This window comes from Carassius gibelio, chromosome A19 (assembly GCF_023724105.1).
Source record: "Carassius gibelio isolate Cgi1373 ecotype wild population from Czech Republic chromosome A19, carGib1.2-hapl.c, whole genome shotgun sequence".
In the NCBI taxonomy this organism is placed as follows: Eukaryota; Metazoa; Chordata; class Actinopteri; order Cypriniformes; family Cyprinidae; genus Carassius; species Carassius gibelio.
In genome coordinates this window covers 2,522,501-2,548,710 of record NC_068389.1, presented here as the reverse complement: position 1 = coordinate 2,548,710, position 26,210 = coordinate 2,522,501, and the positions used below count along the sequence as shown (strand labels likewise).

Genomic DNA, 26,210 nt, shown 5'->3' with positions numbered 1-26,210 from the left:
TGGATCCTCTCTTGCCTTGCCTTGCCTAGATCGTGCAGGGATCATGACTGGGTTTGTGATCATGAGGGTTTGTGACTGATCTTATTAGAGACGTGCTAACATCTCCGACACAACGCAGAAATGCCATAGCGCCAGAAATTAAAGTTATCACTACATTACAATATTTGGCAACTGGGAAAATGCAACAATGCAATAGTGATGATTTGGGTCTGTCACAGCCTTCTCTAAGCAGCGTGATCACACAAACAATAACAGCACTTTCAGAACATCTTATTGTGTCGCAGTTCATTTAGTTTCCACTGGACATTCCCACCTTGCAGGCTCAAAAAACTGCATTTATGAATATAGCAGGCTTATAGGTGCGCACAAGCAGGGGGAATGAACCGTTAATAGTTTGTGCTATATGCTCTTTAAGAATGGCCTTGTGTTCATTCACTAACTGGGCTAACAGTAAACACTGTTCCTCTGTCCAGTTTGGCTTTGTCGCCCTTCTTGGTTTTGATTCCATGTTTGATACATTAAAACCAACATTCAAACCGCCACTTAAATAGGACAGCAATCACTGTAATTTGAAAGAGTGGAACAATTTTTTATCATTTTAAGCCAATTAAATACCTTATAGGAAATTAAAAGCATGGTAAATAAAAGGATTTATATACACACATATAATGTGTGTGTGTGTGTGTGTGTGTGTGTGTGTATGTGTGTGTGTGAGAGAGAGAGAGAGAGAGAGAGAGAAGGGTCAAATAGGAAAACTTACGCATGTAAATTCAAAGTGAGAATTAGAATATACCCTATAATTAAAATCACTCTTTTCCTTCTTGGACAACCAACCAATCACACTCTTCAAAAGATTGTGTCATACATAGCAACGGGGTCAACCCCGCCTCCTCACTAAGATGAAAGTTTTTGTCTTTTCCTTACTCAGAGTTGCTGTCAGATTGGTCCTGAATCGCTCTTAAGCTAAGACTCCTACGTAAAAGTTTTTTAAGCTATATTAAGAGTTTCCTGAGAGGACTCTTAGAATCTTTATGAATACGGGCCCTGGGCTTTTCTTCACACTTAGCTGATTTATTGCTTGCATAATTTGTTCAGTTGTTATTCCCTTATCACATTCCTTTATATCCCCCTCACCGACTTTTCATGTTATCTGTTGTAACAAAATGTTCCTTTTTTCCTCATCCCCTTCCTCTGATCTAAAAAGTTCTTCATAATATGTGCTTATTTCCTTTGAAATCCCCTCCATGCTTAAAAGAGCTTGTCCTTCCTTATTCCTAAGTTATTTAATTATTCCCGCCTTCACCCTGCTTTTCTCAAGGTTAAAAAATAATCTACTACATTTCTCCCCTTCTACTGTATATTTAGCTTTACTTCTTAACGTCGCCCCTTTATATTTCCATTCTTCTATTTTCCTCAACTTTTCCTCCACTTCAATTACTCTTTGCACGTTTACTTCATTTTTATTTAACTGCTCTCTTAACGTCTTTCTCATTTCTTGTTCCTTTGTTCTTTTTACCTTTTACAGTAACTCATTACATATTTCTTTGTCATATTTCATGTTTTCCCACCATTGCCTTTTATCTTCTATATACATCAAGTCTTTTTTCCCCTCATCTAATTTATTTTCTATCTCTTTTTTTTAAAACTCTTCCTTTAAAACTTCAGTGTTTAAAATCCATACCCCTGGTCCCCTCATTTCCTTTTTAAAATCCATTCTCATTTGCACCATTTTGTGATCACTTAGTCGTTCCTTATAAAACACTTCATCAATAAAACATTCCAAATTCCTAGTACTTAAAAAGTAGTCTATTCTAGTTTGACACATAAAATTCCCTACCAGCTGTCTTCTTGTAAATTCCCTCTTTTTCCCATTTCTTTCTCTCCACACATCAATCATGTTCTTCTCATCCATCAATGACATTAACTCCTTTCTTCCCCCATCCGATTTAAAAACCATTCCATATCCATTTTACTAAAAACAATGTTAAAATCCCCCGCAATTATTACCCTCTTCCATTTTCCCATTTACTCAGCTATTACATTAAAATATTTTTTCTTTTCTATTTCTTCATTTGGAGCATGTACGTTTACTAAAATAAAATCATCTTCATTCATCTTAATTTCTACAGCCATGCATTTAACTTTTGTGTCATTATACATTTGCTTTGACCTGATACCTCTATCTTTTCTTATTAACATCGCAACTCCTCCTATTTTTCCCTCCACATTATTAAAAAATAATTCCCCTTCCCATCTTTTATTTAAAATCCTCCATTACACTCTCTTTCCAGTTTGTTTCTTGCAATAAAATCACATCTTCATCCCTGCACAGTTCCTTGACTTTTTCAAATTTCACGTCATTCATTAACCCTCTTGCATTAAAAGTAACAATTTTCCAAACAATTAAAAAAGACAAAAAAGACCAACTTTAGCATCATAATTTCGTTATCCTATTTCCTCCCCCTCTATTGCACTTCTTCCACAGTCTTCTTTCAGCTCGTTACTTTGTTTACACATTTTATTTTTAGCTTTCTCTAAATTGGGTATTACCTTAACCTTTCTTCTTCTTTTATTGGATGTACCTGCAGTGCTGTCTCTGCACGTTTTCACTGTCTTTGTCCTTTCTGTCCGTCTCACCTATCCATTCAGTCTCTTCTGGCTCTTCCATTTCTGCTTGTCCAACCTCGTTTAACTCCATCTGTATCTCCATTTCCACAATGCCCTGTGTTAACTCAGTCTTTTCAATCTCATTGTCATTGTCCTTGCTTACGTTGTCCTCTCTTTGCATTGCTCTGGTGTCTTCCCTTTGCTCCTCTTCATTGTCTGTCTCATGCATCTGCCCACTCCCCCTCTCTTCTCCATTTTGCTGGTCTCCATACAAGCACTCGCATTTGTCCAGTACACAATTGCAGTCTGGACACCTCACCAGCTTACAGTCCCACGCGAAGTGGCCTGTTTCTGCGCATTTAAAACATTTAAGGTCTGGACAGTCCTTCATCACATGATCAGGGCTCATACACAACCTGCAGGTTCTCACCTGCTTGCTATGTATCACTCTATAGTATTGTGGACCATCTTCCATTTCAATTCGAGTACTGTAGGGCAAGGGGGCCACTTCTTTTGGGAACTGTACATTAAGGAACCTCGCTCCATCTTCAATGTCTGTGCCGGAATAAAATCTTATTCTTATCTGAGAGACAGGAGTTACCCCCCATCCCTCCAGCTTCTGTAGAATCTCTGCAGGCAGATGCATGAAAGAGACAACAAATTCTCTGTTATTAAAATTTTTCATTTCACATAGTTTTCCTTTAATCATCAATCCTTCGTTCAGATTTTCAATATCTTCTTCCTTTTCAAACTTAATTTCGTACTCTTTCATCATTTTGTGTCTAACAGCTTGTATTTTTCTCACACAACTTATCTTTCAGTGCTTGTATTATGTCTTATGCTTTTCCTTCTTGCACTTCAGTCAAATCCACTACTACTGTAGGTTCTTTTACACCTCCTTTCAGGCCCATCTTTTTCTCGTCTATTTTTTTACAGTCGGTTTGCCAGTTGCCGCCGTGTTCCTCGTGCCAAGTCCATGTCTGTTGCCGTAGTTCCGTACATTTTTCAAAAATAAAGAAAACAAAAACAAAATGATCCCTCTTAAACAGCTATGCTGTATTCGGAGAACAAGTAACAAAAATAACCAACAATTGAAACAAAAACAATTATTAAGACTCAAATAACCAAAAAAAAAAAAAAAAAACACAAACAATTTTGGGTGAACCTTCTTCACCCTTCACCCTTCTTCAACACTTCCTGTTGATCGCTTACTCCCTCTAGCGCCCTCAGGTTGGTATGGCCGTAAGCGAAGACTGCTGCAAAGAGAGGGCTATTTAAAGACCAGCCACTCTAATCGCCAGTACATTATATAAGTAGAAAAGAAAACCCAAAAGCTTAAAGCACCTGGTATTCCTAGGCGGTCTCTCATCCAAGTACTAACCAGACCTAAACCTGCTAAGATTCAGAGATCGGGCATTGACTCTATTTTTGTTTTTTTTTGCAAGATTATTAAATAATTAGTGAAAAATTTCCAAAAAGCTTAATGCACCTACTATTCCCAGGCAGTCTCCCATCCATGTACTAAGATTCAGAGATCGGGCATAGCCAGGTTGGTATGGCTGTAATGTGAAATGTGAAATGAAATGTGAAGTGACATTCAGCCAAGTATGGTGACCCATACTCAGAATTTGTGCTCTGCATTTAACCCATCCGAAATGCACACACACAGAGCAGTGAACACAAACACACACACTGTGAGCACACACCCGGAGCAGTGGGCAGCCATTTATGCTGCGGCGCCCGGGGAGCAGTTGGGGGTTCGATGCCTTGCTCAAGGGCACCTAAGTCGTGGTATTGAAGGTGGAGAGAGAACTGTACATGCACTCCCCCCACCCACAATTCCGTCCGGCCCGAGACTAGAACCCACAACCCTTCGATTGGGAGTCCAACCCTCTAACCATTAGGCCACGACTTCCCCAAAGCAGTGAACACACACACACACACAATGTGAACACACACCCGGAGCAGTGGGCAGCCATTTATGCTGCGGCGCCCAGGAGCAGTTGGGGGTTCGATGCCTTGCTCAAGGGCACCTAAGTCGTGGTATTGAAGGTAGAGAGAGAACTGTACAACATGCACATGCTGGTAACATGCACTCCCCCCACCCACAATTCCTGCCGGCCCGGGACTCGAACTCACAACCTTTCGATTGGGAGTCCGACTCTCTAACCATTAGGCCACGACTTCCCTTTTAAGCGAAGATTGCTGCAAAGAGAGGGCTATTTAAAGATCAGCCAATCTACTCGCCAGTACATTATATAAGTAGGAAAGAAAACCCAAAAGCTTAAAGCACCTGGTATTCCTAGGCGGTCTCTCATCCAAGTACTAACCAGACCTTAACCTGCTAAGTTTCAGAGAACGGGCATTGACTCTTTTTTTTTTTTTTTGCAAGATTATTATATAATTCGTGAAATATTTCCCAAAAGTTTAAAGCACCTGGTATTCCCAGGCAGTCTTCCATCCATGTACTAACCAGGCCCAAACCTGCTAATATTCAGAGATTGGGCATTGACTCTATTTTTTGGCAAAATTATTTTATACTAAGTGAAAAATTTCCAAAAAGCTTACAGCACCTGCTATTCCCAGGCGGTCTCCCATCAAAGTACTAACCAGGCCCAAACCTGCTTAGCTTCCGAGATCAGACGAGATCGGGTATAGGTTTTTTTTTTTCTTTTTTTTTTTTCAATTCATTTACAACATTCCAGGGAACTCAATTTTACAATTCCTTTACACATTTTGTACATTACCTGAGATCATTTTATTAAAAAAAAACATCCATTCTCCTTTCCATCTTACAATACACATATAACATCTGCAAATATTCTTCCATTCTCTTTTTAAAATATCCCCATTTGTCTATTTTACAGTCTTTGTTTCTCACTATGTTTCTTCTTTTCCATGTCACATACTTCCCCATAGATATACATATATTGACCACCTCCTTATTTGTACAGTTTTCATTCAGTCCCATTATTATCAACTCGTCCTAGTTTGGAATATCTTCTTTTTCTCTTAGCTGATTTATCAAACCTTTTAAAATCATAAAAAAATCTTTCAATTCATCACAATATAAAACAATGTAAAAATCCTTCATCCTCTTTTTTTACATACTTTACACAAAGCATTTTGTGTCAAACCAATTTTACAAAGCTTCATCTCGGAAAAAACGACTTTATGCCTTATAAAATAATCCAACGCTTCCATTTTTACATCTAAAAACCTCCACTTAACATTCCTCCATATATTATTTTCATCCAATCCAGGAAAATGATCAATCCAAAACTCATTTACTTTTGGTTTTGTGAAAACAGATTCCCTAAAACACGTATAAAACATCTTCAGAGTACAAGAGTTAAAATCATTTTCCTTCTTCCCAACTTTAAAAGACACTTCTACTTTCTCTTCCTCTTTTTCCCCACTCTCTATTATTTCAATCCACTCTTTTGGTATTGCTTTCTTTACAACATCATACTGTTTCTTTAAAGTACTGACATTGAAATCATCTTTTGTTCTTCTAAAGCATCAAAGACAAACTGAAGAGGAAGAAACCCATTTTTATACTCGTATAAAACATCTCTTAATCTAGCCACTTCTTAAAAAACACATCTGTTCCATCTGTAGTAATCTTTGCATTTAATAATAGAGGTTGATTCAAAATTGTTTCTCTTCCTTGTAGCTTAAAATCAATATGTGGTGAGAAATCCCTCCATGCCTCTAAAACCTCTTTATAAAAATCTGGTATTCATTTTATCATTCCTTTTTTAACTCTCAGCCATAAAATATCATCCCCTATTCTCAAATTTGAACATTTATTTAAAAAATGTTTACAGTTTTTTTCAGTCGCTAACAAGCATTTGTCCAAGCAGTTGTCACATTTTCAAAACTCTAAACACAATTAGCACAGCATCTATCTATTGTGGCCATACCATTCACACATTTCATGTCGTTTTCACACAATATGGAGTCACTGAACACATTTCCACAATGCTTACATATTCTGAACAGACAAGCTATACCTCCCAACAAAATTATGGATCGTTTTTGCAGTATTTACAAATGTTAACACACAACATCCCACAATAGCAAAAACAATGTTCCAAACCTTAGATACAGTATAAAAACCTCTGCTTCTGCAATGATATCAGTTCAAAAACAATACATCTTAGCTGATTTATGTTGTTTAAATTGGGCCAACCACAACTGATTCCAATCTGGCTTAGACTCAATGGCAGGGCTTATTTTTTAAACAATAAACTTATACAATACAAGGAGGACTTTGAAGAGTGATGTTTTTGGAAACAGAAACAGAAAAAGAGAAAAACTGTAATGTATGGACGAAGAAGAATAAGAGCAAGGGGCCCAGTGAGAAGAGCAGGAGCAGTGAGAGGAGCAGGAGCAGTGAAAGATGCAGTGAGAAGTGAGAGGAGCAGGAGCAGTGAGAGGAGCAGTGAGAGATGCAGTGAGAGGAGCAGGAGCAGTGAGAGATGCAGTGAGAGGAGCAGGAGCAGTGAGAGGAGCAGTGAGAGATGCAGTGAGAGGAGCAGGAGCAGTGAGAGATGCAGTGAGAAGTGAGAGGAGCAGGAGCAGTGAGAGGAGCAGTGAGAGGAGCAGTGAGAGATGCAGTGAGAGGAGCGTGAGCAGTGAGAGATGTAGTGAGAGGAGCAGGAGCAATGATAGATGCAGTGAGAGGAGCAGTGAGAGGAACAGGAGCAGTGAGAGATGCAGTGAGAGGAGCAGGAGCAGTGATAGATGCAGTGAGAGGAGCAGGAGCAGTGAGAGGAGCAGGTGCAGTGAGAGGAGCAGTGAGAGGAGCAGGAAGAGTGAGAGGAGCAGTGAGAGGAGCAGGAGAAAAGAGAGGAGCAGGAGCAGTGAGAGGAGCAGGAGAAGTGAGAGGAGCAGGAGCAGTGAGAGGAGCAGTGAGAGGAGCAGGAGAAGTGAGAGGAGCAGGAGCAGTGAGAGGAGCAGGAAGAGTGAGAGGAGCAGTGAGAGGAGCAGGAGAAGTGAGAGGAGCAGGAGCAGTGAGAGGAGCAGGAGAAGTGAGAGGAGCAGGAGCAGTGAGAGGAGCAGTGAGAGCAGCAGGAGCAGTGAGAGATTGTTTTGTTGCCCCCCTTTTTTATCTGGGCTTTTTGATGTTGTTGTTTTATGTTCAGAATGCTCTTATGTGTTTCATTGATATTTTGTTCACTGTAAGCAATACTGTCGAGCCTGTTCTGTTCTATCATACTGTGTTTCTACTGTACTGCCTCCTGCAGTAAACAGTAAAGGGAAAAATAGCTTTTTACTGGAATGCTTTTGTGAATGTGAACATTACTGTACATTTGGACATACAGTTCCAAACCAATAAATTTAGTGTAAAACAGTGAATTGCATGTTTTGCATGCAAATACCTGTAAAACTGAAACATAAAAGTCAATGCAGTTTTAGTAATGTCAACAATAGCCAGTATTTTGAAACCTGGTGTACTTTGATTGACTGTATGTACCTTGTGAGGTGAAAACAAGTGTTATTCTTTGACAGAATAATTTAATTTTAAATGGGCCAACCACAACTGATTCCAATCTGGCTTAGACTCAATGGCAGGGCTTATTTTTTAGACAATAAACTTATACAATAAAAGGAGGACTTTGAAGAGTGATGTTTTTGGAAACAGAAACAGAAAAAGAGAAACACAGTAATGTATGGACGAGGAAGAATAAGAGCAAGGGGCCCAGGGAGAAGAGCAGGAGCAGTGAGAGGAGCAGGAGCAGTGAAAGATGCAGTGAGAAGTGAGAGGAGCAGGAGCAGTGAGAGGAGCAGTGAGAGATGCAGTGAGAGGAGCATGAGCAGTGAGAGATGCAGTGAGAGGAGCAGGAGCAATGATAGATGCAGTGAGAGGAGCAGGAGAAGTGAGAGGAGCAGGAGCAGTGAGAGATGCACTGATGTCAACAATAGCCAGTATTTTGAAACCTGGTGTACTTTGATTGACTGTATGTACCTTGTGAGGTGAAAACAAGTGTTATTCTTTGACAGAATAATTTAATTTTGAGTCAGATTTCCAGTGTTTTGGTAAAGTTGGTGTGTGCAGATAAAGATGTGTTCTATTTTGAAATGAAGGTTTAGTATATATTTAACAAAATGTGTTTTTGAGAAGAAAATGATCCATTTGGCCAATTGTGTTTTGTAGGTGTGAGTCTGTGTTAAGAGTTTAGAAAAAGTATCTGAAGTATGGTTAAGCGCTTGTTAGCGATTGAAAAAAACTGTAATTATTACTTTCCATTCCTCCATCTTTTCTCTATTTAGATATTTCTTTACAGTTTTCACTCTCATACTCTTCTTCGTCTGCGCAACATCCATTAACCCCAACCCTCCTTCTTCTTGAGAACCAATTTAAGTTTTATGTGCAATTCTAGGAGGCTTATTACTCCATAAAAAATCCAACACAATACTCTTTACTCTCTGTTCTACCCACATTGGCATTGCAGTTACAGATAAATTATAGCACATCTTAGAGAGCATTACACTATTAACAATTAGAACTCTTCCTTTCAACTCCAAATCTCTCACTTTCCAAAAAAACAATCTTCTTTTCATTTATACCACAATCTCCTCCCATTTTTTATCTCTTGACCTCTTTTCATCTTTCCTCAAATTTACTCCTAAAATCTTAATTTCTTCCTTTTCGTTAAAAGCAATGCAAGCTGGTAATGCTGGCACTTCTCCAAATCTCATAAAAGCAGTTTTTTCCACATTTATCTTTGCACCTGTTGCTTTACAAAATTTCTGCATGAGTTCCATTGCTATTCTAATGCTCTCTAAATCTTCTATTATCAAGGTGGTATCATCAGCGTACTGAAAAATCTTTTGTCCTTCCCTTCCATTTTCAATATTTATACTTTTTATTCTTTGATCCTTTTTAATCATCATTCCTAGAGACTCTGCCACCAAGGAATACAACTGTGCTGACAATGGACAGCCCTGCCTTATGGATCTAGTTATCTTAAAAGCATCCGTTAAAAAAAACATTACATTTAATAAAACTCATTGCATCTTTATACAAGATCTTAATCCATTTTCTAAAATTCCCCCCAAAACCAAAACGTTTTAAACTCGCAAATAAAAACTCATGCTCCACCCTATCAAACGCTTTTTCAAAATCCATGCTTATCACATTATCCAATCTTCTTTTCTTCATTCATATAACTTATCACATCCCTTATGTTGCTAACTGTATCTGATATATTTTTCCCCTGAACTCCATATGCTTGATTAGATAAAATTATCTTAGGTAACACTCTTTTCAGTCTGTTTGCTAAAATTTTAAAATCTACATTTAGCATAGTGATTGGTCTATAATTTTTTTAATCCTCCCTTTCCCCTTTTCTCTTGAATATTATTTTCCCTAGACCCATTTTCATTGCTTGATTAATCTCTCCCTTTTTAAAAATCTCATCATACACTTGTTTTAGTATTTTCAATAATTTATCCTTAAAAGCTTTATAAAACTCATTTGTTATTCCATCTATACCTGGACTTTTATTCACCTTTAATTGATTAGTTGCTTCTTCTATCTCTTCTATTTTTATCTCCTCATCACACGCTTCTTTGTCTTGATTATTAACTGTAGCCGTTATCGTCTCCAATATACAGTCTTTTTCCCCATCATCTATTCCTTGTGTCTTAAACAATTCTTCATAAAAATCTTTTACCTCCTTTAATATTTCTTTTGTTTCTTTTACTTTCCTTCCATCTTTGCATTTTATTTCTTTTATCGTTTCTGCCATTTTCCTACTTCTTTCTAGATTAAAAAAATAATTTTGTGCATTTTTCTCCCTCCACAGTATATTTTGCCTTACTTCTTTTCATTGCACCTCTATACTTTTCCTCCTCTATTTTACGTAAGTCCTCTTCTAACAAAACAACCTTCTGCACATCAATGTCCTCTTTACTTAATTCTTCATTTAATTCTTTTCTGATATTCCTTTCTTTTTGTTTCTTAACTCGTTGTAGAATTTTACAATATTTTATTGTAGATTTCTTTATTTCGTATTTTACATTATCCCACCATATCCTTTTGTTTTCTACAAACAAACTACTTTCCTTTTCTTTGTCTATATTTTTTTCTGTTTCCATTCTATAAGATTCATTTTTTTAAATTTCTGCATTTAAAATCCAAACTCCTGGCCCCCTCTCCATTTTATTAAAATCCATCAAAATAAACACAAAACTATGATCACTTAATGTTGTTTCCTTATAGTACACCTTTTCAATATATTGCTCTAAAAATCTTGTGTTTAACACATAATCAAAATTATTAATTGTCTTCTTGAATATTCTCTTCTTTTTTCATTCCTGTCCCTCCATATATCAATTAAGTCATTTTCTTCCATTAAAACATTCAGCTCTTTTCTTGCAGTATCTGTTCTATAAACCATTCCTTCTGCCATATCCATTTTGCTAAAAACTGTATTGAAATCACCAATTAAAATTACTTTCTTATACTTTACTGTAAAACTCCTTAAATCATTAAGTTGCATAAAAAAAGTTTAATCCTCACTACTTATTTCTACTGCTAAACATTTTCAATTTTTATCATCAAATACCTCATTCCATTTATCCTTCATATACTTATCAATTAAAATTGCTACTCCCCTTCCTTTTCTTCCATCCCCATTATTATATATTATTTGCCCATTCCATCTTTTTTCTAAAAAATCTTCCATTAATTCATCTTTCCAATTTGTTTCTAGTAATACAATTATATTTTCCTCTTTACACATTTCTTTCATTTTTTTTTCAAATTTCACAACATTCAACAAACCTCTTGTACTCCAAGATATAATTCTTAAGACCATTAAAGATAATAAATATTTAAAAATATTCATCATTTCATTTTTCTTCCTCTTCCTCCACTATATTTCACTATATTTCTCCACCTCATATTTCCCTCTAAATGTAGCTTTTTCTTTAATTTTTTCTTTTCTCTTTCTAGCACAGTCAATATTTGGTTTTACCTTCAGTAGACTACTTCTTTGCATACGAGTGAATTCTCTATCTCTTTTATATCCTTCAGTCTTTTGTCAGCTAATCTAATGGCCAGTACATTATATAAGTAGGAAAGAAAACCCAAAAGCTTAAAGCACCTGGTATTCCTAGGCGGTCTCCCATCCACCTGGCCCAAACCTGCTAATATTCAGAGATTGGCATTGACTCTATTTTTTGGCAAAATTATTATATACTAAGTGAAAAATTTCCAAACAGCTTACAGCACCTGGTATTCCCAGGTGGTCTCCCATCCAAGTACTAACCAGGCCCAAACCTGCTTAGCTTCCGAGATCAGACGAGATCAGGCATACCCTTTTTTTTTTTTTTTTTTATTAAGAAATTTCAATCAATAAAATACAATAGATTAAACACAGTCAATAGAAAATACAGAACATCGTCTTTACACATCTCTACATTACACATCTTTCCTTTACATCGATAATTTAAAAAACTCTTCCACTTTCTGGCAACTTCCACATTAAATCGTTTAAAACACAACAAACTTTCGGGGTAAAAACATCATAAAAAGAGTCTAAATTCTTTACACCTTTAAAGTACACATACAGTCTTTCAATATATAATTCTGTTTTTCTTTTAAACACACTCCAAACATCCAACACAATTTTTTCCTTTTTAGCCACCGTTCTTTGGTCCCATATTGCACTTTTCATTAGCATTACACACAGATTAATGAAACTTTTGTTTTGACACTTTTTTTCCCAACCAAACATCACAACTCTGTTCCATTCCATTCCATTTTCATCTCACTCCTCAGTCACATCTTTTATTAAACATTTATATTTCCTTAAAAGTCCTCTAGCTCTCTCCACTGTAAAAACATGTAAAATCCCCTCTTCCTCTTCCTGGCACACTTTACACAGAGCATATTCTTCCATTCCTATTTTATTTAAAATAACATCAGTAAAAACCACTGTATGCCTTATAAAATACTCCAAACATTCCAATTTTTTAAATCTTTTAATTTCTGCACCCAGTATCCATTTACAATCGGCTCTTTAAAAACATAATCTCTAAAAGCATAATAAATCATTTTCACAGTACATTCCTTAAAATCATACAGTTTTTCCCCTAATTTAACATTAATACATTTCTCTTTGGGTTCTCCTTCCATCCTTTCTATTCTTTTAATCCACTCTTTAGGTATTGCATTTTTAATGATTTCATATTTATTTTTTATTTCTTGTTCACTGTAATCTTCTTTTGCCTCCTCCATTGCATCCACAATAAATTGTGTTGGTAAAAATCCTTCTTTAAATTCATACAAAACATCTCTCACTCTTCTTATCCCCACATCCATTCATTTCTTTAAAAACATTTCTTTGTCTTGTTTTAAAATGTTTTTGTTTAAAAGCAGAGGTTGATTTAAAATGTTTTCTCTCCCATGTGGATCATACTCTACTTTGTCTAAAAATTTTCCCCAGGCACTAAACATTTCTCTATAAAACTCTGGTAATCTTTCTGTTATCCAATTCTTCGTTTTCATCCATAAAATTCCATCCCCCATGTTAAAATCCCCACATTTGTTTAAAAAATACTCCATTGTCCTTTTCCATGCTGTTTTGGGACGCTCATCCAGATATTTTTTTACTATTTTAATTCTTAAGCTATTTTTTCTCTGTTCTACATCAATTAATCCCATCCCTCCCTTCCCTGCTTCTCCTATTAATGTACTATATGCAATTCTTGACGGTTTACTATTCCATAAAAAATCTAAAAAACATTTTTTCAACCTTTTCTCCACCCACATTGGCATAGCAGTCATATATAAAACATACCACAATTTTGACACCATTAACACATTTAAAATTAAAACTTTCCCTTTTAAACTTAAAGTCCTCAATTTCCAAAAAAATAACCTTCTTTCAATTCCTCCTATTTCTTCCCACATTTTTTTCTTTAACATTCCTTTGTTCTTTTCCCATTAGAACCCCTAAAATACTTATTTCTTTTGTTTCTTTAAAATGAAAAGAATCTGTTAAAACAGTCACTCCTCCAAATCTCATATATATAGTTTTTTCTTCATTTATCTTACCTCCTGATCCCCTACAAAACATCTGTACTACTTCCATTACTTTATTAACACTCTCTATATCTTTAACTATTATTGTTGTATCATCTGCATATTGAAATAATTTTTCATTTCCCCCACTTCCTTCTGTGTTTATCCCTCTTATGTCTTCATCTATTTTAATAGCTAATCCCAATGGTTCTGCAACTAAAGAATAGAAAAGCACTGATAATGGAAATCCTTGTCTTATTGATCTAGTAATTTTAAAACATTCAGTTAAAAAACCATTACACTGTATTCTTGTTATTGCTCCCCTATATAAAATTGTAATCCACTTGATAAAATTTTCCCCAAACCCGTACCTTCTTAAAATTCCAAATAAATATTCATGCTCCACTCTATCAAAAGCCTTTTCGAAATCCAAACTAATAACATATCATTTTTTTTTTCTTCCATATATTTTATCCTATCTATTATACTTAAAGTTATATCTTTCCCTTTAACTTAATACACTTGATTTGTTTCAATTATGGTTGGCATTACCTCTTTCAATCTGTTGGCTAAAACTTTTGTTATAATTTTCAGATCTGTATTCAGCATTGTAATTGGTCTATAATTTTTTAAGTCTACTTTATCTCCTTTTCTTTTTTATATCAACTTTAATAATCCCATCCCCATTCTCTGATTCATTTCCTCTTTTTTAAAAATCTCTTCATATACTTATTTTAAATTAAGATTAAAAAATCTTTAAAAACGATATAAAATTCACTCCCCAAACCATCTATACCTGGACTCTTATTTTTGTTTAATTCACTTATTGCTCTTTTTATCTCTTCTTCTTATCTCTTCATCACACTCTTTTTTGTCTACTTCTCCTACTGTTGTTTTTATTTGATTTAGTAACTCCAATTTCTCTTCTTTCCTCAACCCCTCAGTACTAAACAGGTTTTCATAATCAATCAATCACCTTTATTTATATAGTGGTTTAAACAAAATACATTGCGTCAAAGCACTGAACAACATTCATTTGGAAAACAGTGTCTCAATAATGCAAAATGATAGTTAAAGGCAGTTCATCATTGAATTCAGTTATGTCATCTCTGTTCAGTTTAAATAGTGTCTGTTTTTATTTGCAATCAAGTCAATGATATCGCTGTAGATGAAGTGACCCCAACTAAGCAAGCCAGAGGCGACAGCGGCAAGGAACCGAAACTCCATCGGTGACAGAATGGAGAAAAAAACCTTGGGAGAAACCAGGCTCAGTTGGGGGGCCAGTTCTCCTCTGACTAGACGAAACCAGTAGTTCAATTCCAGGCTGCAGCAAAGTCAGATTGTGCAGAAGAATCATCTGTTTCCTGTGGTCTTGTCCTGGTGCTCCTCTGAAACAAGGTCTTTACAGGGGATCTGTATCTGGGGCTCTAGTTGTCCTGTTCTAATGATGTAGAAAGTGGTGTTATGTGAAGTGTTTCCGGTTCCGGTTTACCTAATTAATGCAGCCTAAAAATCCTTTAACGGATTTGGATATTAAAAGCATATTAGTATGTTATGTGTATGCCAGGTTAAAGAGATGGGTCTTTAATCTAGATTTAAACTGCAAGAGTGTGTCTGCCTCCCGAACAATGTTAGGTAGGTTATTCCAGAGTTTAGGCGCCAAATAGGAAAAGGATCTGCCGCCCGCAGTTGATTTTGATATTCTAGGTATTATCAAATTGCCTGAGTTTTGAGAACGTAGCGGACGTAGAGGAGTATGATATGCTTTAACTACTTTTAATATTTCCTCATTTGTTTCCACCACTACACCAGTTTTTCCTCTTACTTCTTTAATCATTCCAGCTTTCCCTCTTATTTTTTCTAGATCAAAGAAAACCTTTGTACATTTTTCACGCTCCACAGTATATTTAGCTTTACTTCTTAGTCTTGCACCTTCATATTTTTTCTCTTCCATCTCTTTCAATATTCCCTCCAATTCTTTTATTTTTTGTATATCTTTCCCATTCTCATTTAATTTCTTTCCCTCTCTCCTTCTTCCCCTTACATATCTGTATTTATTTGCAATACTTTATTGTGATTTTTTTTACTAAATAATTAAAATAATTTTCCCACCATATCCTTTTATCTTCACTGTACATTTCATTATACTTTTCTTTTTCAATAATTTTTTAATACTTAAAACATACTCCTCATTCTTCAAAACCTCTACATTTAAAACCCATACCCCCGGCCCTCTTGTCACTGGACTCCAGTCTACTTGCATAAAAATTGGTTTATGGTCACTTAAGCTTGATTCTTCATATTTAATGTTACAGATAAATCCTTCAATGTTCATTGTACATAAAATAAAATCAATCCTTGTCTTACACATAAAATTCCCTCCTAGTTGCCTCCTTGAATATTCTTTCTTTTTTCATTTCTTTCTCTCCATACATCAATTATATTATTTTCTCCCATTAATAATTTCAGTTCTTTTCTTCCTTTATCATTTTTAAAAACCATTCCCTCACCCATTTCTAATTTACTGAAAATGGTATTAAAATCACCCATCATAATAACCTCTTTATGCTTTTAAAAAAAATCTCTTAATACATTAAAATATTTCCTCTTTTCATTCTCTACAGTCGGTGCATGAATATTAACTACAATAAGTTTTTTTCTCCTCATACTCCATTTCAACCGCAATACATCTCCCATCTACGTCATTATATATTGTTTTACATGATACCCCACAGTTTTCTTTTATTAAAATCGCAACTCCTCTTCCCAGCCTCTCATCACCATTGTTATAAAAAATCTCTCCGCTCCACCTTTTCCTTATTTCAGTCATGTACTCTTCCCTCCAGTTAGTTTCTTGCAATAAAATCACATCCTCTCCTTTACACATTTCTTTCACTTTTTCAAATTTTCCTACGTTCGAAAGCCCTCTAGCATTAAAAGTAACAATTCTTAAAAGCATAAAACATATAAAAACATGCATAAAACCCATAAACTCAGTCCATCTCCTCCAAACCCTTTAGCAGCTCATACTTATTTGCACACTCAATACCATCTTTAAGCACTCTTTTTCTTGCAGTATCTAGATTGGGCATTACCTTTACAGATCTTCTTCTTTTCGATGATTTCCCCTGCGTCTCCTCATTTTCTTTTCCTTGTTCACACTCTTTTGTAGCATCATTAATTTCTACCGCATCCATCTCCTTTAGCACACTGTCCGTCCCATTCATTGGTGTACATAAAATTACCTCCTGTTGTGCATCACTCAATACTTTATTCCTTTCATCATCCAGTTCCATAGTATCCAAAGCATTTTTCAAGCTGTCAGTCAAATCCATCTCTGTCAAAATTCCCCCCTCCTGTTGTGTTTGTATGATGGGTTTGTTACACTCTTTCTGTTGTTCTATATCCTTATTTAATACCAGTCCTTCACCTCAAACTCTTTCTCCATCGTCTCGCTGCTCGTTGTCTCGTTCATGCACCTGCCGTCCACCTGCTGCTCCTCCTCCTCCTCCTCACCCTGTATCCAACACTCACACTTATTTAAAAACAAATTGCAATCCGGGCACATCACAGCGGCCTCTCTCCTCGCATTTATGGCAGTTAAACTCCGGGCAGTCCTTCACCACATGATCTGGGCTCATGCACAGCCGACAAGTCTTCACCTGATGGCTGTGCATCACCCGAAAGTATTGTGGACCCTCTGCCGTTTCTATTTTTGTGCTGTACGGTAGGGAGGCCACCTGCTTCGGAAACCGCGCCTTTACATATCTTGTCCCATCCTCGATGCTGGTGCCCGGATAAACACGCCGCTTTATTTTTGAAATTGGGGAAACCCCCCAAACCTCCAGTTTTTTACCATATCCACATTTGTCCGTCACCGCTTTAATAATATCCACAGCTCTCACCTCACTTATATTCTATTCTCCACATTCACAATCACAGTTGCCTCCTTTAAGTATTTCCTTTCACCACATCTTGCATCTTGAATTTTACCGTGTCCTGCTCGTTGTCGATACTCCAGTCCAGTGTCGTTTGCCATGCATCTCTCTCCAGCCTGTCCAGTGTTGTTTGCCATGCGTCTCTCTCCAGCCAGTCCGGTGTCGTTTGCCATGCGTCTCTCTCCAGCCAGTCCGGTGTCGTTTGCCATGCGTCTCTCTCCAGCCAGTCCAGTGTCGTTTGCCATGCGTCTCTCTCCAGCCAGTCCAGTGTCGTTTGCCAATAATCCATCCATTGTACAAAAAAAAGAAAAAATTAACCACCCTCCAGCCAGCAAGATGCTGCTGTTAGGTGGTTTAAAACTGAAAAACCACACACAAAAATAAACTAAAAGTCCAAAAACAACTCACAAAAATCAAAATGGAGGAGAGCCTTCCTCTCCCAACTGCAGCCAACACTTCCTGTAGCTCTCTAGCGCCCTCAGGTTGGTATGGCCGTAAGCGAAGACTGCTGCAAAGAGAGGGCTATTTAAAGATCAGCCAATCTACTCGCCAGTACATTATATAAGTAGGAAGGAAAACCCAAAAGCTTAAAGCACCTGGTATTCCTTGGCGGTCTCTCATCCAAGTACTAACCAGACCTAAACCTGCTAAGATTCAGAGATCGGACATTGATTCTATTTTTTGCCATATGTATTATATACTAAGTGAAAAAATTCCAAAAGCTTTAAGCACCTGGTATTCCTTGGCGGTCTCTCATCCAAGTACTAACCAGACCTAAACCTGCTAAGATTCAGAGATCAGGCATTGACTCTTTTTTTTTTTTTTTTTTTTTTGCAAGATTATTATATAATTCGTGAAAAATATCCAAAAATTTAAAGCACCTGGTATTCCCAGGCAGTGTCCCATCCATGTACTAACCTGGCCCAAACCTGCTTATATTCAGAGATCGGGCATTGACTCTATTTTTTGGCAAAATTATTATATACTAAGTGAAAAATTTCCAAAAAGCTTACAACCTGGTATTCCCAGGCGGTCTCCCATCCAAGTACTAACCAGGCCCAAACCTGCTTAGCTTCCGAGATCAGACAAGATCGGGCATAGCCAGGCTGGTATGGCCATAAGCGAAGACTGCTAAAAAGAGAAGGCTATTTAAAGATCAGCCAATCTACTCGCCAGTACATTATAAAAGTAGGAAAGAAACCCCAAAAGCTTAAAGCACCTGGTATTCCTAGGCGGTCTCTCATCCAAGTACTAACCTGGCCCAAACCTGCTTATATTCAGAGATCGGGCATTGACTCTATTTTTTGCCAAATTTATTATATACTAAGTGAAAAAATTCCAAAAGCTTAAAGCACCTGGTATTCCTTGGCGGTCTCTCATCCAAGTACTAACCAGACCTAAACCTGCTAAGATTCAGAGATCGGGCATTGACTCTTTTTTTTTTTTTTTTTTTTTTGCAAGATTATTATATAATTTGTGAAAAATATCCAAAAATTTAAAGCACCTGGTATTCCCAGGCAGTCTCCCATCCATGTACTAACCTGGCCCAAACCTGCTTATATTCAGAGATCGGGCATTGACTCTATTTTTTGCCAAATTTATTATATACTAAGTGAAAAAATTCCAAAAGCTTAAAGCACCTGGTATTCCTTGGCGGTCTCTCATCCAAGTACTAACCAGACCTAAACCTGCTAAGATTCAGAGATCGGGCATTGACTCTGTTTTTTTTTTTTTTTTTTTTGCAAGATTATTATATAATTCGTGAAAAATATCCAAAAATTTAAAGCACCTGATATTCCCAGGCAGTCTCCCATCCATGTACTAACCTGGCGCAAACCTGCTTATATTCAGAGATCGGGCATTGACTCTATTTTTTGGCAAAATTATTATATACTAAGTGAAAAATTTCAAAATAGCTTAGAGTACCTGGCATTCCCAGGCGGTCTCCCATCCAGGCACTAACCAGGCCCAAACCTGCTTAGCTTCCGAGATCAGACAAGATCGGGCATAGCCAGGCTGGTATGGCCATAAGCGAAGACTGCTGCAAAGAGAAGGCTATTTAAAGATCAGCCAATCTACTCGCCAGTGCATTATAAAAGTAGGAAAGAAACCCCAAAAGCTTAAAGCACCTGGTATTCCTAGGCGGTCTCTCATCCAAGTACTAACCTGGCCCAAACCTGCTTATATTCAGAGATCGGGCATTGACTCTATTTTTTGCCAAATTTATTATATACTAAGTGAAAAAATTCCAAAAGCTTAAAGCACCTGGTATTCCTTGGCGGTCTATCATTCAAGTACTAACCAGACCTTAACCTGCTAAGATTCAGAGATCGGGCATTGACTTCTTCTTTTTTTTTTTTTTTTGCAAGATTATTATATAATTCGTGAAAAATATCCAAAAATTTAAAGCACCTGGTATTCCCAGGCAGTCTCCCATCCATGTACTAACCTGGCCCAAACCTGCTTATATTCAGAGATCGGGCATTGACTCTATTTTTTGCCAAATTTATTATATACTAAGTGAAAAAATTCCAAAAGCTTAAAGCACCTGGTATTCCTTGGCGGTCTCTCATCCAAGTACTAACTAGACCTAAACCTGCTAAAATTCAGAGATCGGGCATTGACTCTTTTTTTTTTTTTTTGCAAGATTATTATATAATTCGTGAAAAAAATCTAAAAATTTAAAGCACCTGGTATTCCCAGGCAGTCTCCCATCCATGTACTAACCTGGCCCAAACCTGCTTATATTCAGAGATCGGGCATTGACTCTATTTTTTTGCCAAATTTATTATATACTAAGTGAAAAAATTCCAAAAGCTTAAAGCACCTGGTATTCCTTGGCGGTCTCTCATCCAAGTACTAACCAGACCTAAACCTGCTAAGATTCAGAGATCGGGCATTGACTCTTTTTTTTTTTTTTTTTTTTTTGAAAGATTATTATATAATTCGTGAAAAATATCCAAAAATTTAAAGCACCTGATATTCCCAGGCAGTCTCCCATCCATGTACTTACCTGGCGCAAACCTGCTTATATTCAGAGATCGGGCATTGACTCTATTTTTTGGCAAAATTATTATATACTAAGTGAAAAACTTCAAAATAGCTTAGAGTACCTGGCATTCTCAGGCGGTCTCCCATCCAGGCACTAACCAGGCCCAAACCTGCTTAGCTTCCGAGATCAGACAAGATTGGGCATAGCCTTTTTTTTTATTAAAGAAATTATTCACTTCAAACATACATATCAATTATTAACATACAAAGATACATAATAAGCTTTCTTTAACATAGACACTCCTAACGTTTTGGGCTGTCAGACATTTTACAAATAACAACTTAAAAAACACCCGTTACATCGTTTAATCTTTTAAAAATGACAATTCCATCCCCAGGTCATTTAAAACCTTTAAGACCTCCTGCGTAAAAACATAATTAAAAAGATTCATTGTACCCTCCAACTTAAAGTAATAAAACAGACATTCAACATATTTCTCAACTTTTCTCCTAAACATTTCCCACACATCAATTAAAACATTTTCTTTTTTCACCACTACTCTTCTTTCCCATACCGCACTTTTCATCAACATCACAAGTAAATTAATGATCTTCTTGTTTTTACAATTTTCATTAATTCCCAACATGAACACCTTTTCCCATTCAAATTTCCCAATTTCAACTCCTCTCAAAATTAAAATCATGTTTTTACATTTCTCATTAAAAACTTTCAGCTCATCACAATATAAAAACAAGTGTAAAAACCCTTCATCTGCATCTTGGCATACTTTACATGTGGCACTGTCCTCCATCCCAATTTTGTTTAAAATCACATCTGTAAATACTGCTTTGTTCCTGATAAAATACTCCATATTCTCCAGTTTCGTCTGTACAATCTTACCATTCATGTTCCCCCATATATTCTCTTCTTTTACATCATTGTACAACCGTACCCAGTATTCGTTTACAACAGGCTTCTTAAAAACAGTATCTCTAAAAACACAATAAAACATTTTCACAGTACATTCATTAAAAGCACACAGTTTTTCCCCTAGCCTCACATACACATCTTTCCCAGGTTTCTCTTCTTCCATGTTGTCAATTCTGTTTATCCACTCTTGAGGTATTGCATTCTTAATTACGTCATACTTGTTTGTTATCTCTCGTCTGCTATAATCCTCCTTTGCCTCCTCCATCACATCCACAATGTATTGCACTGGTAAAAACCCCTCTTTGAATTCATATAAAACATCTCTGACTCTCGTAATTCCCACATCCCACCACTTCTTAAAAAAAACCTCCTTCCCTTGACTTAAAATGCCGTTGTTTAAGAATAAAGGCTGATTTAAAATGTTCTCTCTGCCTTGTGGCTTAAAATGCACATTCGTTAAAAATTTGCCCCATGCCCCCATCAGTTCTTTATAAAAATCTGGCAGCCCCTCCGTCATCCATTTTTTTACTTTCATCCATAAAATGTTGTCCCCCAAATTAAAATTACTACACTTACTTAAAAGATGCCCCATTGTTCTCTTCCATGCCACTTCGTTTTTTTCATCCAAGTACTTTTTTATTATTTTCACTCTCAAGCTGTTCTTTCTTTGCTCCACATCCATTAACCCCAGTCCTCCCTTCTTCACTGCTCCTATTAAAGTGTTGTGTGCTATTCTTGGTGGCTTCCCTTCCCATAAAAAATCTAAAAAACATTTTTTCAGCCTTTTTTCTACCCACAACGGCATAGATGACACATATAAAATATACCACAATTTCGAAACCATTAAAACATTAAGAACTAAAACCTTCCCTTTCAAAGTTAATGTTCTCATTCTCCAAAAATTCAATCGTCTTTCAATCCCTCCTAAAGCTTCTTCCCACATAGTTTCATCTGCTTTCTTTTCATCCCTCCCCATTAAAACACCTAAAATCTTCATTTCTTTAGTTTCCTTAAAGGTAAAATGTTCTGTTAAAACAGGTGCCCCTCCAAATCTCATATACAGCGTTTTGTCCTCATTTACTTTAGCTCCTGATCCCCTACAATACTTTTGTACAATTTTAATTGCATTTTCCACACTCTTCAGATCTTTTAACAATAATGTTGTGTCATCCGCGTACTGAAAAATTTTACTTTCCCCTCCTTCGATGCCTATGCCTTTTATCCCCTCTCCATGTTTTACAGCCAATCCCAAAGGTTCTGCAACTAAAGAATATAAAAGAGCCGACAACGGACATCCTTGTCTTATCGATCTAGTAATTTTAAAACACTGTGTTAAAAACCCATTACATTTAATTTTTGTTATTGCGCCTTTGTATAAAATCCTAATCCATTTCATAAAATTCTCTCCAAAACCAAAACTTTTTAAAACATCAAATAAAAAACCATGCTCCACCCTGTCAAAAGCTTTCTCGAAATCTAAACTGATAATAAACCCATCTTTATTGCTATCATGTATGTATCTTATCATATCTTTTATACTAATAGTTGTATCTGCTACGTCTCTCCCTTTCACTCCATACACTTGGTTAGTTTTAATTATACTCGGCATGACTTCTTTCAATCTGTTGGCTAAAATTTTAGATAAAATCTTTAAATCAGTATTTAGCATTGTAATCGGTCTATAGTTCTTCAAATCTGTCTTCTCTCCTTTTCTCTTGTATATCAATTTCATTAAACCCATTCCCATTCTTTGATTTAATTCTCCTTTCATAAACACCTCTACATATACTTCTTTTAAAATGCTAGTTAAAAAATCTTTAAAAACTATATAAAATTCACTCCCCAAACCATCTACACCTGGACTTTTATTTTTGTTTAATTCACTTATTGCTCTTTTAATCTCTTCTTCTCTTATCTCTTCATCACACTCTTTTTTGTCTACTTCTCCTACTGTTGTTTTTATTTGATTCAGTAACTCCAGTTTTTCTTCTTCCCCCACCCCCTCAGTACTAAACAGGTTCTCATAGTAAGCTTTTATTTCTTCTAATATTTCCTCATTAGTTTCCACCACTACACCATTTTTCCCTCTTATTTCTTTAATCATTCCAGCCTTCCCTCTTATTTTTTCTAAATCAAAAAAAAAATTTGTACATTTTTCACCCTCCACAGTATATTTAGCTTTACTTCTTAGTCTTGCACCTTCATATTTTTTCTCTTCCATGTCTTTCAATGTTCCCTCCAATTCTTTTATTTTTTGTATATCTTTCCCATTCTCATTTAATTCCTTTTCCAATTTTTCTCTTATTTCTCTCTCCTTCTTCCTCTTACTTACCTCTATTAATTTACTGTATTTTATTGTGAATTTTTTAACTAAATATTTAACATTTTCCCACCATATCCTTTTATCTTCGCTGTACATTCCATTCTCCTTTTCTTTTTCAATAATTGCTTTAATACTTAACACATAGTCCTCATTCTTCAAAACCTCTGCATTTAAAACCCATACCCCCGGCCCTTTTTTCACTGAACTCCAGTCTACTTGCATAAAAATTGGTTTATGGTCACTTAAGCTTGATTCTTCATATTTGATATTACCGATAAATCTTTCAATATTCCTTGTACATAAAATGAAATCAATCCTTGTCTTACACATAAAATTACCCACTAATTGCCTCCTTGAATATTCTTTCTTTTTTTCGTTTCTTTCTCTCCATACATCAATTATATTATTTTCTTCCATTAATAATTTCAGTTCTTTTCTTCCTTTATCATTTTTAAAAACCATTCCCTCTCCCATTTCTAATTTACTGAAAACAGTATTAAAATCACCCATCATAATAACTTCTTTATGTTTCTTTAAAAATTCTCTTAATATATTAAAATATTCCTTTTTTTCATTCTCTACTGTTGGTGCATGAATATTAACTACAATAACTTTTTTCTCCTCATACTCCATTTCAACCGCCATACATTTCCCATCCATGTCATTATATATTGTTTTACACGATACACCACTGTTTTCTTTTATTAAAACTGCAACTCCTCTTCCCAGCCTCCCATCACCATTGTTATATAAAATTCCTCCACTCCAACTTTTCCTTATTTCAGTCATGTACTCTTCCCTCCAGTTAGTTTCTTGTAATAAAATCACATCTTCTCCTTTACACATTTCTTTCACTTTTTCAAATTTGCCCATGTCTGACAGCCCTCTAGCATTAAAAGTCACTATTCTTAACAGCATAAAACATATAAAAACATGCATAAAACCCATAAACTCAGTCCATCTCCTCCAAACCCTTTAGCAACTCATACTTATTTGTACATTCAAAACCATCTTCTTTAAGCACTCTTTTTCTTGCAGTATCTAAATTGGGTATTACCTTCACAGATCTTCTTCTTTTTGATGATTTCCCCTGCGTCTCCTCATTTTCTTGTCCTTGTTCACACTCTTTTGTAGCATCATTAATTTCTACTGCGTCCATCTCCTTTTGCACACTGTCCGTCACATCCATCGGTGTACATAAAATTCCCTCCTGTTGTGCATCACTCAATACTTTATTCCTTTCATCATCCAGTTCCATAGTATCCAAAGCATTTTTCAAGCTGTCAGTCAAATCCATCTGTGTCCAAATTCCCCCCTCCTGTTGTGTTTGTATGATGGGTTCGTTACACTCTTTCTGTTGTTCCATATCCTTAATTAATTCCAGTCCTTCACCTCGAACTCTTTCTCCATCGTCTCGCTGCTCGTTGTCTCTTTCATGCACCCGCCCGCCCACCTGCTGCTCCTCCTCCTCACCCTGCATCCAACACTCACACTTATTTAAAACCAAATTGCAATCCGGGCACGTCACAGCGTTGCAATTTCTCGCGAAGTGGCCTCTCTCCTCGCATTTATGGCACGTGAACTCCGGGCAGTCCTTCACCACATGGTCTGGGCTCATGCACAGCCGACAAGTCTTCACCTGATGGCTGTGCATCACCCGAAAATATTGTGGACCCTCTGCCGTCTCTATTTTTGTGCTGTAAGGGAGGGAGGCCACCTCCTTCGGGAACCGCGCCTTTACATATCTTGTCCCATCCTCAATGCTGGTGCCCGGATAAACCCGCCGCTTTATTTTTGAAATTGGGGAAACCCCCCAAACCTCCAGTTTATTTAAAATCTCTTCATCAGCAAGGTAGACGGGTAGATGCATGAAAGAGACAACATAATCTCTGTTTTGAAGCTTTTTTATCTCACAGTTCACTCCATTTATTAACAGTCCCTCAGTCAGCTTATCACAAGTTTCTTCTTTTTCCATTGTGAGCTCGTATTCTTTTCCTTGTCTTGGCCTTAGTGCCAAGATTTCCCCATATCCACATTTGTCAGTCACCGCTTTGATAATATCCACAGCCCTCACCTCACTTAAATTCTCCACATTCACAATCACAGTTGCCTCCTTTAAGTATCTCCTTTCACCAAATTTATCTCTTGCATCTTGATTTTTACTGTGTCCTGCTCGTTGTCGATACTCCAGTCCAGTGTTGCTTGCCATGCGTCTCTCTCCAGCCAGTCCAGTGTCATTTGCCATGCGTCTCTCTCCAGCCAGTCCAGTGTTGTTTGCCATGCGTCTCTCTCCAGCCAGTCCAGTGTCGTTTGCCATGCGTCTCTCTCCAGCCAGTCCAGTGTCGTTTGCCATGCGTCTCTCTCCAGCCAGGCCAGTGT

The 26,210-nt window shown here is 36.6% G+C and overlaps 2 pseudogenes; both read right to left on the bottom strand.

Moving 5' to 3' along the window:
* Positions 1 to 18,592: 18,592 nt before the first annotated feature.
* On the bottom strand, positions 18,593 to 18,709 carry LOC127937845 (uncharacterized; annotated as a pseudogene).
* A 791-nt stretch (positions 18,710 to 19,500) lies between these two features.
* Positions 19,501 to 19,619, bottom strand: LOC127936110 (uncharacterized; annotated as a pseudogene).
* Between the last annotated feature and the right edge of the window lie 6,591 nt (positions 19,620 to 26,210).